At 36.1% G+C, this 13,581-nt stretch overlaps 1 protein-coding gene across 4 annotated transcripts in view; it reads left to right on the plus strand.

Moving 5' to 3' along the window:
* The window catches only part of LOC121327923 (roundabout homolog 1-like), a 339,729-nt gene that overhangs the window by 191,430 nt on the left and 134,718 nt on the right, over positions 1 to 13,581 (plus strand). The window lies entirely within an intron of this gene.

Below are 13,581 nucleotides of genomic sequence, written 5' to 3' on the forward strand. Positions count from 1 at the left end.
CTGGACCAAAAGGCTATCTCAGTCACACACAGAGAAGACACAGTAGACTGCACATGTAACCTTTTTTTTTAATCTTGAAAAGTCAAATGATATTGAGCCATCTTTAAAGATCATGCCGTCTGCAATTGAGCCTGAATGTGCCAATATGTGAGTGTCAGATTACCATCTTTTACAAAGCACCCATACCTGGGTTGTAATCACGCTCCATCCCCAGTCTGATTGCACAGATAAAACTTCCATTTTTCTTTCTTCCTGTCCATCTTGATAGAATGGCATTCCTCCCAATGAAGGTCCCTTTGATGTATCCTACATGAAGTTGAACTTCCTTTTCCCTGTGTGCATTGTATGTGACCTCCCTGAGCATTCATTACAATTACAATCTATTGTTACAGCCTATGGAAAAGCAAATTCATTTTCACGTTTTTACTTTTTATGTTAAATTGTATGTTATGGAGGCTGAAAATCAACCAAACTCATCCTTCAACAGGAAAGCCGTTACACTTCTGATGTGTTTAGCTGTTAAAGGTAATTTGATTTTCATGGCAAGTACACGAAAAATGCTTAGCCAGCATTTGTACAAGACAGTGTTTCCCAACCTTTTTTGAGCAGCAGCACACCTTGATGCATGTGTCTTTTTTTGAGGCACACCAAACATTTATTTCATGACAAGTTAGCATGAATAGGAATCCTGGGCCTGCGTGAGTGAGCACAGTCTCTTGATCCGGGGTGGAACAGTCGCTAAGGCAACTCCTTAGGTCCTGCTCCACTGACTGTAGGCACTCACTTCTGTTGTTGTTCAACTAGGTTGTGGGAAAAGGCAACATCATTGAGAAAAGCGTGGCCTGCAAAAGCTGGATATTCTGTCGCAACAAGTAACCAAAATGTGTCCAAAGGCATTTCTGCAAAGTTCATTTTTAATTCTTATGTCTGTTCTAAAAAAACATTTCCAAAGTAAGGGCATAGGACACTTTATGCCTCTTGACCCTCAGCATGCAAAACGTTATTATTATTATTATTATTATTATTATTATTATTATTATTATTATTACAATTATTCTTATTAGGAGTAGTCACAGTATTTATTATTATTTTTTTATTTATGTATGCCTGTCACAAGGCGGCTGTAGTGGGTGACGTCAGACCAGAAACAGGAACCAGGAAATAAACAACAGAGAGTTGGAGTTGGGTGGAGCTGAGCGATTGGTTTCGGTCAGCGTTTAATAATGAACAAACAGAAAATAAAAGGTTGTAAAGACAAACAAAACACAGGACACGGTACTTTCGCCAAAATAAAGAGACAAACCAAACGTATTACACAGACAAACACGATGAGCTGATATTTTAACTATTACTATGATTATTACTCTAATCCCGTTCTCCACTCACCGAACACACAACCCAGAGTGAGTAAAAACGTGCTGCTTTTATGCAGCTGTACCAAGACTGTAATCAATCAATCTATCAATGCTAATCAATCAATCAATTGGAGTCTTGGTACAACTGCACATGAATTAATAAAAGTGCAATTCCCTGTGCTCACATATTAATACATTTTACCTGCATGTGAAGTGCTGTGCAATCCTCATGCCTAAATACAAATATACATTTTAAACACTCGTGTTTACACAGACCCATTTATATCCCATGTACCAATGACTATACACCAACATTAACGCACTACACGTAACATACAACACAAATAAATCTCCCAGGGGCAGGGCACTTTGCCACAATGCCCAATTATTTTACCACCGATTTATCTTCCGAATCACATTATCGCAAATGCACGATGGTATTACGCTCTGCGTGTCTATATTGCAACCTGAGACCTGAGCCGAGTTGGTGTGGTGCATAAACATAGGAATTACTGAAAAGGACATGGCACATCGGTTGCCTTTTGCTGTTGAAAGGAGCACACTCAGAAACTAATATTTTACTTAACATCCAGACAAAGTGGTTGGTTTTAGGCTTGCGGTATTAGCAAATAAGGTTCAGATTCCTAAAGGTGCAGAATGGCAACTCTTTTTTTCCTTAATATTTGATCAAGCAAATCTCTCTTTTTTTTCCTTGAACACTACTGATATGTATTAAACCTCATCGTATTTCTTATACATTAGAATTATGAAACTCAAAAATAGGAGGTATGAATTTAGTTTGAGAAAAAAAAGTAGATAAAACCTTTGTTGCCAGGTGGACACTAGGGCTTATCTAAGATGATAGCATTACATAATTTGTTTCCGAATGGGAGACTTATCATGGCTGGGGAGAGAGTGGTATTCTGATGCCCTTTGTGCTTGGCTTCCCGCTCAAGGGTGTAGTGTTGAAACTAAAGAATTTTCTGCAACAGTACACCCGGGAGATTGGACAGAATCTCTCTCTTTTAAGGGCACAGTTGCCTTCAGTAGCCTGAATGAGACGCGATCATTAAAATCTTAATTTGAAAGAATTAGATGATTTGGCCTTTTCGCTCAAAGGATGTCAAAATGCCACCCAGTTTGAGTGACAATCATGCCTTGACCTGCCCCTTAGGCAAAACGGCATGGATATTTGATAGAGATCTATTTCAGAGATCTTGGTCTCTCCAAAGCTCCATTTAACAAATCAGCCACCTGCCAAAGTCAAAGCCGTTCGATTGTTGCAAAGACAACTGAATCGGAAATTATGGCAAGTAGACAAACTTTGGCTAATGCCTCTGTGGGTGCCATTTTAGCTATGACTGACAACTCCTTTAAAAAAAAAAAAAATAAAAAACAGACTTATGTTGACCACAGACTAAATCTTCAAGCCTTTTTGCTTTGTTCTAAAGATTTCTGCCATCTGGGATCCAAGGGTAAATTAACATGGCTCCTATTAATTGCAAACCTGATTCCCAACAGTATGCATAATGCGCTGTTACTGAAATTGTATCTTTCAGGATCAAAGAGTCAGCACAGCCTGTTCCAATTATCATTGACATTTCCAAATTGTATTACTTTAAACTGCACACTCTGCATGTTGTGTAATAAGTTAATTGTGGCCACTGCTATGTGGTAATAGGTTATTGATTGGGGTGACATAAAAGGACCTGCATGAAAAGCTGAGATGTAGCCGAGCTCAGTGTTTGATCTTGCTCTGCCCCACTGCTCAAAAGGCTGTTCAAACACTTGTGTTTTTGCAACTTTTAAAAGTCCGCTTTTTATAATCCTATTCGTTGGCCACTCATCATCATCATCGTCATCATCATCATCGCTTACCTAATTTTTGTCATCAACTTTTTTTACCCTTTTCCAAGACTACATAATGTGAACTTTGGCTGATCCAAACTGCTTTATAATATGAGACGGATCTGTCTGCTTTCTTCTTTAAAAGTCAAGGCCATTACTTTACATTAGTCCATTATTCTGGCCCATCATACTATATATACACAGGAAAGCAGGTATCCATTAGCACTGTTTGGTGGGGGTATACAAACTTTGGTTACTTGGTTACTGCACATCATTTTGTTTGAATGGCTGTTTCTGACACTGCGGACCATATTTAACCTAGATGTCAGTACAATATAATTTGTCGTTAAAGTGGGTTATCTCCTCTTTTCAAAGTAGGTTGTGCTTGGGAGTACTTGCTTGCTTCTTATTCTGAGCCTTTTAGTCGAATGAATCCAATAAAGGTGTACAAACCACTAGTTTTTATTGCCTTGTAAAATTAACAAGTTAGTTAGCAGGAGTTATAATAAACCTCTGTTTATTTACAGCCATCTGATGTAAGCTGTCAACCATTCCTACCAGCCAGATCTTCAAACCAGATCTTTTTTATGCAAGTGATTTGAGAAAGACGTCTAATATAAATAAGCAGCTGATTGTTCGCTGCCTTTTATGACCATATAATTCAGGTTTCATAGTAACTGTATTGTTTTTACACTGCATTTCTACTGAGCTGAATTTCAATTATTGTCACCTTTTTTAAAATTACAATTAAATATACACTTTTGCCTTATCTCATATACAGTACAATAGTAAATATGTTTAAATAAAATAAACGTTGCTGTGTGTTTGCACATCGTCATTCTATTTTTTGAGAGCCAACAGATATATAATTCTCTTTTCCTGAGATGTGTTGAACTACTTCAGTTGGTGGAAATAAAAGTTTGTAGGCTAGAGAGGGCAATCTGATCAGCAATTTGCAATGATCCATCATAATCACTTGGAAGCTGGCAAAGACTAGCCGCTGTTCGGAATTAAACACCACCTGGGTGCAGTTAGGCCTGGCAGAACAGGGACTGAACTTTGCATTGTATGTAGGAGTTAAGGGGACAGGTGGTAATCAGTTTCCTTAAAGCACAGACAGCTGGCATCTTCCATCGGCTGCTCTGCTGTTATTCTATAGGGGCTGTACTTGCCAGCTGAGGTTTTTCTTCTTCATCGTGTTGTCTGGGATACATTCTTAACCCTTTCATATCACTCTGCCTCCATTACCTGGTTCAACCATTGGCGGCACGTTCCCTGCAGTCTCCTGTTTCTCTGTGGTTGAGATGTACTGGTAAGCATATAGCTACACAACGGCATCATCTAAAATAGCTGCATATTCAAAATAAAATATAATAATAAGCTCATATAGAAAACAGGAACATAACAGAAACAAGTATATACTGCCAGAAAGAGAAGTGGAAGTAAAATATGGTAAGAGGCAGACAGACCAGGAATTAAAGTAAACTGAAACTTCAGCTGTAGTCTAAACTGTGAAGAATGCCTTTAGGCTCAGTATTTGTAGCAACTGTAAACAGTTTCAATTGATACTTATACAAAGCAAATAAGTGTTTTAAATCATATGCATTATCATGCTAGACATTTAATAGAAAAATAAATAAAATGACAGAAGACCAGACAGTGTTTGATTACAGGTCAATAAAGACTGTAAAGAAATAAACCCCCCACTTATGTACACACTGTACCATAACTAATATTTGGTATACATTGGTGCTAGCTTGTGTTTGTTTTGTTCTAGTTAAAACTTCAGGTTACCACATTCCTGAACCTTTTAATGCTCAAATGTGTCCACTACATTGTTTCATAGTTTGCCCCCTCTGTGCCATCCGCTTCAGTCCAAATATTACACTTAAAAAAAAAAAAAAATTAGTAATCGCTAATTCATTTTACCGCGTTTTTCTCCCAGTTTGAAATGTCCAATTGTATTTTTAGGCTCAGCTCACTGCTACCATCCCTGCGCTGACTCATGAGCGGCGAAGACGAAGATATGCTGTCCTCCGAAGCGTGTGCCATCTTCGCGCTTCTTTCACTCTGCTGGCCCGCCATGCAGCCAACCCAGAGCTACTGTGTCGGAGGACAGCGCAGCTCTGGGCAGCTTACAGGCAAGCCCGTAGGCACCCAGCCGGTCTACAGGGGTCGCTGGTGTGCAGTGAGCTGAGGACACCCTGGCCGACCTAAGCCCTACCATCCATTCTTGAGATATTATATTAAGAAAAAATAAGCACAGTGCCCACATATAGGAACAAACATCTGATTGACTGGCCAGTCTGCCACGGGATTGACCATTTTTCATATAATCCACTTAAAATGTAAGACGTTAGATGGACCAGCATTATGCGTATGGTTTATAAATACAGTATCTTGCCTAAATGGAGACAGAAAAGTCTGTATGTTGTCAGTTTTTCCAGTATTCCACTTGCCAGACTGTAGCCAATACCATTGTCCCTCATGAGCATAAAAGTCAGCTTGTTGTGTCAGTGCCACCCTGTATGTCCATGCTGGTGCTATATTACCTATCAAGTGATAGCATCTTTCTTATTAGTAATATACTCTTCTGCACACTTCTGCATTATAATGACAACAGTCCTTAATCATTGAAAACAGTGAAGCAAGTGAAGTGAAGTTATGAGATATTTATTGGGAGGGTAATGTCATCTATAGAGGCTGCACTCCTTTGAGAAGAAAGGCAAATTGCAGGTTTCGCACGTCATATTGGGTCAGTAATTAATTACATAACAAAAAAAAAAAAAAAATCGGAATTTACTCAGAATGCAGTGTTTATTTAAATTATTTTATAAAATGTGTATTGTTGAGCAGTCATTAAGTAGAAGTTATTTATATCCAAAATAACAATAATTAACTATTCCTTCAATGTCGGAATATGATACTTATAATCAAGTATTTTACAAGAACCACCAATGTTTATTTAATTAATTGTTTTATTGCGTCTTTGTAATACTGGCTTGATGCGGGGAATCTGTTTAACTCTCTTTTCCACATTGGTGTTCAACATTGTTACTTCGGCCGGGTCCACAAAAAAAGATGGAGACATTTAATAATATTTTTAAGTCTGTTGTCTTTGTTAATTTCACACATTGTTGTAAACATTGCTTTGATTTATTATTATCAAAGACAAGGTACCTTTATATCTACAGAATAGATGCATTTTGCTCAGAAGCAGCTTCATTCTACTTGCTCTCTGTACAGTATCTTGTTTTTTTTTTTTCATTCCATCCATATTCAGTAGCCTAAGCCTTAATTTCCTGTGTGTTGTATAAATCCAATTTTACATATATTATCGCCTGTGTATTTAAATATCTTGAGTTATTTGGGACTGAAGCAAAATAAAAATAAATCAATAATTAATAAATAGATGGTCTGCCTTGGATAATGCTAAATAAATACAATAATAATAATAATAATAATAATAATAATAATAATAATAATAATAATAATAATAATACAGTACTACTATGTGGTCAAGTTACCCATTACAGTATGCAGTGAAAGTAATAATATGCAACTATATGGAGGAATACTAACTTTTATGAATAGCTTCCTTATCAAACGATAATAAGTAAAATAGAAAGGATAATCTTGGAAGACAATATTATTGATTATATATGGATGTTTACTGCATTATTCCATAGTTCAGCTATCTGTGCACTCAACTTCTGTAGAATGCAAACTTTGCTTACATTCTAGTTTGTTTATAGCTTCCAAAGATAATTTTTAGTGGGCTGGTCCCAAGGTTTTGCACACTAAGTAAAGAATATTTTGCATCAGAGTATTCAACTATTTTCTTAACAAATACCAGTTCTTTTTCCTTTTTCTTATTGCAGGGACCTGATGATCCTAATTTGTCTTCTTGTTGATCTTGTCTTGCTGTGAGCAATGCTGAAATAAAGCTCCTCCAATGCACTAATGGAGTAATTTGTCAGAAACTACAAGCAAACCACTACAAGTCTAACACATGCTTGAAGCATGCAAAAAATGTGCCAATGCACCTAGATGACATTGGTGCCGCTACTACTTCAATTAGTTTTGAAGTATGTGCCACATACTTCAAAACTAATTGAAAACCCTGTGGTATACATTTGCTACCTGTTATCATTTATTGTTCAGATGGCTGTAGACACCAACCTGTGGTTGGTTATTCCATTAAGCAATCGTTTATCTTCCACCTCTTGTTTCTTAATTAATTAATTGAGCTCAGCTTTGTGTATATGAAGAATTCTATGTTGCAGGGGAAAGGTCCTTCACCTCACATACCTAATTGGATGATGTTGTATTGAGGGGATTCAGTATGATAAGTAGAAATATACTGGAACATTTATCAGCCTTTCCAAACGAGACAAATTGGACAAAAGTGATTCTGACAGCAAGACATTAAATGCAACATATGTGTTTGTTTCCTATTTTTATTTTGCTATTTTTTTTAGATGAAGGTAATGACTTTGAACGTTCACTATCTAAACTACCAGTGTAGACTTGACCAAGTCGTGGTATTAGATGTGTCCTTACTATAATGGGCCTTGTATTGTATTCTGCCAGTCCCCTGTCATTCCTAATAAATAAAATGCAGAAGTAAAATATTGCAAAGCAAACAAACACTGTCCGGCTGTAAAGTTAAATCTGATATGTGTGTTGTCTGTGCGGAGGCAGTCGCGGAAACCGGAATTGGTAACATTTTGTTTATATAAGTCCTTCATGAGACAAAATTCAATCTCCGGTAACAAAAGTTCTTCAGTATGGATGCAGGAATGATGGGCGTTTTCATTGTGGGGCTAAAGGATCCAATGGCCCTGTGGTAAAATGTTGAATCAAAACTGATAGTTTGCAGGTATTTTACCTTAACAGCTCACACTTGCTGCAGCATCACATTTTTTGTCTCAGAACTTAAAGAGAACAAGGTCTTTTATTGGTCAAACTACTGGTGCTGACGTGGAAACCTGAATTTTGCCTAGAAGAGGGGGAAAGACTGCATTCTTCTACCAAGTCCTAGCTGCAGTGTGACGGGGAAAGGGAGGGAATGCATGTGCAGGACAAAGCTCCTTGACTCCCTAACCATCACTGGCCAAAAATGTATTCAGTTTTAATTGTTATCTCCGAGTCAGTGTTAATCTTGACCCTAAGCCTGTGACAGGACTCATCATTTATTTCTGCTCTGTTTTGCAAAATTGCAATTGTTCAATAACCTCTGTCCTTTTTCAGCAGGCCTCATGAATAGCGGCTCATTAGATTTTTAAGAGTCTGGAGATATTGGGCGAAAAAAAGAAAAGTCTGGTCAATGTTATCACTCTGACATAATTGAGCCTTTTCAAATCCCTTTTTTATATGTATGGGTGTAGAGAGAGGGAACTACTTTAGCACAGTATTTAATTTGTATTTTTTAAAGTAGGGATTACTAGCAGAGCTTTTATTTTTCGTCATCAATGTTTTGAATGAATGGGCCATCTTAACATTAGCATCATACACACTTAGCTTGACTAAATAACAGAATACCATACAATTCTTTGATTGTATGTGTGCCACTCTATAGTCCTACAATCATCCTGTCATTTGAGATGTTAATTATTCATTTCATATTTTTTATATATGCAATGTTTACTTTACATTAGTCTGTGTATATACATAATATCATTATTGTACCCAATCAATTTATAAGAGAAATAGTTCACTGTAAATAAATGCCAGAAGTGTTACATTATTTTGTTGCATAGTTGCAGGACATATTGATACAAGTGAATTGAATTGAAGACATAAATCATTGTTATATTTCATTCTTGTATTGTTTATTTATGTATTTATTTGTTTTTGCTTTTCAGTGCAGGTCTATCTCAATAAATATTTCTTGCTAATATCTTACTCTTTTTATAATTTTTTATGTAGCATATATTGGAAAAATATCCCCGCATTTTAGCTGTTTACTACATCATTCTGACCTAAGGTTTATAGTATGTACAATATATTTTATTGTGAAAAAGCTAATAATCAATATTCAAATAATAATATTCAACAAGAAAATAAGAGAGGGTTACACATTTTGATATTCATTTTTTCTTTCGATTCACAGTGCTTTTTCTTGCTTACAGTACATCTGTAGTATTATATTGGTTATTTTCAGTGAGATACAGCTGATGTAGTCTCCCTTAATGTGAGGTGTGTTACTTGAAATTGACGAAACACAATACAACAAGCTTATTGCCAATCTCTAATATTTGAATTAAAAAAAAAAAAAAAAAAAAAAAAAAAAAAAAAAAAACTATAGTTATGAATGGGGCCAGAAGCAAACATTGCCAAATTTTTCATCTGCTTTATCTCCAGTGTCAAACAGTTCATCTAAAGAAGTGTTTGAGGAGTTTAAGTTTATAGCTTGATTTATCAGTGGGTTAAGATAAGAAGCTTTCAAATAACACTATTTAGTAATCCTGTCAGTAGTTTGGAATTACTCCTCTTTGCTTAGGTGTTACAAATTGCATCATTACCATTTAAGCTGGGATTGATAAACTGTCCCCCCCAGCTGTGCAGTATGACAGCTTGCTTACAGACAGTCCTTTGTAGAACTCACTTCAACAAAGTGCAAAGTTCGAATCCTTCAGGGATATTTCCATAAAGCATCAGGAACTTGCTGCTCAAGGAAGTTAATAGAGCTTCTATTTAAAGTTGAGCGTTGGTATCGGTACTGTCAGGAAAGCCTGTCTACCCCAACCCAAACTCCAGTTAAAAGCATGCAATACTTTCTCATTCTTCTATTTTAAAAATAAACCATCTTTTTGTATAGTAAAATATAGTCTAGTGTATGCTACTTTGTATCAAGATTCTATGTCTAATTTGTAGTCAGCCAGGTATCGGTTGAGGAAGCTGTCAGTTAGTTTAAGCTGTGCTGGCTACATGTTTGAGCCTTGTGTAATTTAAATGTTAATTGTGGATGCATATGAAACAAAATGTACAGTCCTTCTCAGAGCCATGTTGGAGTTGACTCAGAATGCCAATCAGTACAGCAGTCATTTAAAAGTCTGGATTCTACCAGCTATAAACTATACACCGACTAGACCAAACGAGGTGCTTGTTCTTATATACAATGGGGGGCTTACTACCCATTCATAGCTGGGATGACTGGACTTGTAAATGAGCACATAGGAAACCAGGTCTGTTTCCTTCCAAACCATTAGACATCTAGGTATAAAACAAATCTTCAAGTTCAAATTAATATTTTGAAAAAAAAAAAAATGAAAACCATTCCTGAACTTGCTAGATCAGTTAGAGCTTGAAAACCTGGACCATTACCATACTGTAATCAAGTGACTGCATTATATCAGATATCAAGTGTCAAATGTCATTGCTACCACTGTTTTCATTTTTCAAAGTTTCAGCTGTGAAGCTACATTGTGCATAAAAATTGCTTTTTATATTTTGAATTACAAGACATAGCTCAATAGTATCTGCTCAGGGAGCCTACACTGTTTTCCAAATCTTTTTTTCCTCCAAGAGCAAGACAGTCAAACAGCCAATGGAGGATAAGGAAAAGGAAAACCAATTATTTATACTTAAGTTTTATAAATCTCTCTTTTATTGCTTACCCTTTTCAAACAAGAAGATTATTTATAGTATTCTGAGCTGTAAATAGTAATAAATAATGCTATGTTACATACTGCCTAAGGGTTTGGCCTTCTAGAAATGTAGCCACAACTCTGATTCTATTAGAAGCTTTTACATTGAATATCTATTTAATTATTTCTTGTTTGTTAATTGCTAGACACAAAGCAGTAAGGTTCTGAATGAACCATAAACATACAGGATTTTGGTTTCTCTGTAGCCTTCTCCATGACCCGTTTCTGGCAAGGTTTTGATTTTGACCACTGACCTGTCATGAGGGGTCCACAATAATTGTTTTGTGCCTCCCTCCAAGGACACTTTCACCACTAATACAGTGATCTGTGTATAAAATGTACCCATCTGGACAATAAAATCTTGATTTTAATGCTTGTTGTTTTTGTCAGTATTGATGAAGTTGTGAAGTGCTTTGAATAATCAGTGTATTTCTTTTCAGACTGACTAATTGAGGTTTAAGTGACCTTTGATACCAAAGACAGAAGTCTCTGTTTATACTGTCAAGACTGACTGAAATAGGAGTGGTTCTGAAAGTATGAGATAACCTTTCACAGACTCAGCTAATTTTGGTTGGTTAATTTTTGTCTTTGGTAAACACATATATAATTATTCTGTAATGTGTTTGTTTTTTTAGTGTTAGTATTTGACCAACAGACCTTTTATAAAGGCAATCTTTGTATAAAAGAAAACAAGGTGAAGATACTGCTAGTTAACTTTGTATGTTAGAAGATTATATAGTTGAGACCTTTTGAGAATTTTGCTCGCTAATAAAAACATACAGTACATTCTCTAAACTTAATTGAATATTACCATACTGTATCATTCATGTTTTTGACACTGGCTTCCTTTTAATTAAACATTCACTCTTATATGCCCTCTCAGTGTCTTTTCTCAAAGTAGAAAACGGCACAATGACCCGTTTTAAGTGTAATGTGGACAGTCCTGAAAACCACAATGAAAAGAAACAACAATTATATACACACAGTTGTAGTCAAAAGTTTACATACCCCAATGGAAATGTATAATTTTTAGAAATTTCTCAGCAAAAATGTAAGGAAAAATCTTTTGTAGCAGAAGTTTTGTTTTTTATGGATAAGGAAAAAAGTTACAAGAAATACAATGATTTATTTCAGCAATTTTTTTGCAAAACTCCAAAAATGCTAATTCAAAAGTATTCATACCTTGACAGGGAAAATGAAATAATTTGCTAGATGAGGCACCTTTAGCAATAATAATCTCTTTTAAATTATTAGGATATTTGTCAGTGAGCTTTTGGAATTGAGCTAACTTAGAGGAGTATAGAGCTAATTAGAAACAGTATTTTAGTGGTTGGGCTGTCATAGAGGAATAACAGTGTAATTAGGGGAAAAAATGTTACAACTAGTTGCATGATTTAAAATGTTAACAAAAAAATGATATGTGCTTGTAACAACACTGTACAGTATTCCACGTGTCTCAATATTGGTCTATTTTACTTGTTGCTTTGTCTCCAATAAAAAAGAAAAAGAAAAACACACACTAATTGAAAGGCTTGCTTTACAGGTAATTGTAGGCTTGCAAAAAACGAAGCCTTAAACATGGTAATTAGGCTCTTAGATCAGCCTCAGTGAATGTTGCCTTAGCACCAGCTGGTGTAACTGAATTGACCTTCTCCAAAGCACGCAAATGCAGAAACTGTCTCATTTTCTGGTGTTCAATGCTTCTGTGACACAGGTCATATTTCTGTCTGCTAAAGCTCCAAATAATAGGCTCAGCATGCACTGAGAAACTCCCTAAGGAAGCTGCAGGGGAAAAGATGGAGCTGAACTGTGGCTGACGCACCGGGGGAATGTTTTCCAAGCTGACTGCAGTTGGCGTGCACCTCTGTTTGCACAAAAGCAATATCAATCCTGTGGAACAGAAAACTGACCCGCCACAACAGGTCACTTTGGTGCAAGAGCTCTTCCGAAAAATATGGAGCCCACATTGGCTGTTAACAATAACATCTGGAGTCTTGGGGTCAGGCTGAAGCCACCAAGGGAATGTTATGTTGCTGTGCTAAGACACTAAAGAATACTGAGAAGTTTAAATAGTCTGTGGCGTGCATGGATATTCTATGTATGAACTTTGTAGAATTGTCACTGAGTAACTAGTGTGTAAATTATTTAGACTTAAACCTGTTTATAAATATATTACTTTGGTTAGAACATAGTCATAAAACATGCCAGTTGTTTCAAATGGTGGGACCATTATTACTACTTAATATTATTTATTTTCAGTTTCTCATTAAGATGTCTTTCTATCAGTATCCACACCTTTTAATTTATACTCGCACATGCCCCCAGATGACAGTGATGAAGTCACTGAGGTTAAAAAACAAACACAAACCTACTTTGGAGCACTGAACAGCATAATCTAATTAGTATGTTAAGAGGAAAAGAAGACATGCATCATCTGAGCCTCCATTAATACCCACGTTGGTAAAATTAGAGAATTTATAACTAGCTTTTTTTGGTATACATACACTGTGTTAAAAAAAGTGTCTTGGTTGTATGCAATGGATATTTAAACATTAAAAGTATTGTATTCATTATGTCAGTTACTGTCAAAGCTGATTTATTACAATGTAGCCCAGGTATACTGGTTAAGAGATTTCAGCAAGCTGTGATAGTCTTGTAAAACTCTTACAAAATAGACTGAAAGAAAACAAGGCTTGGCCTACATCTGTTTAAGCTCACACACAGGT

The sequence above is a fragment of the Polyodon spathula genome, chromosome 15 (assembly GCF_017654505.1).
Source record: "Polyodon spathula isolate WHYD16114869_AA chromosome 15, ASM1765450v1, whole genome shotgun sequence".
Classification (NCBI taxonomy): Eukaryota; Metazoa; Chordata; class Actinopteri; order Acipenseriformes; family Polyodontidae; genus Polyodon; species Polyodon spathula.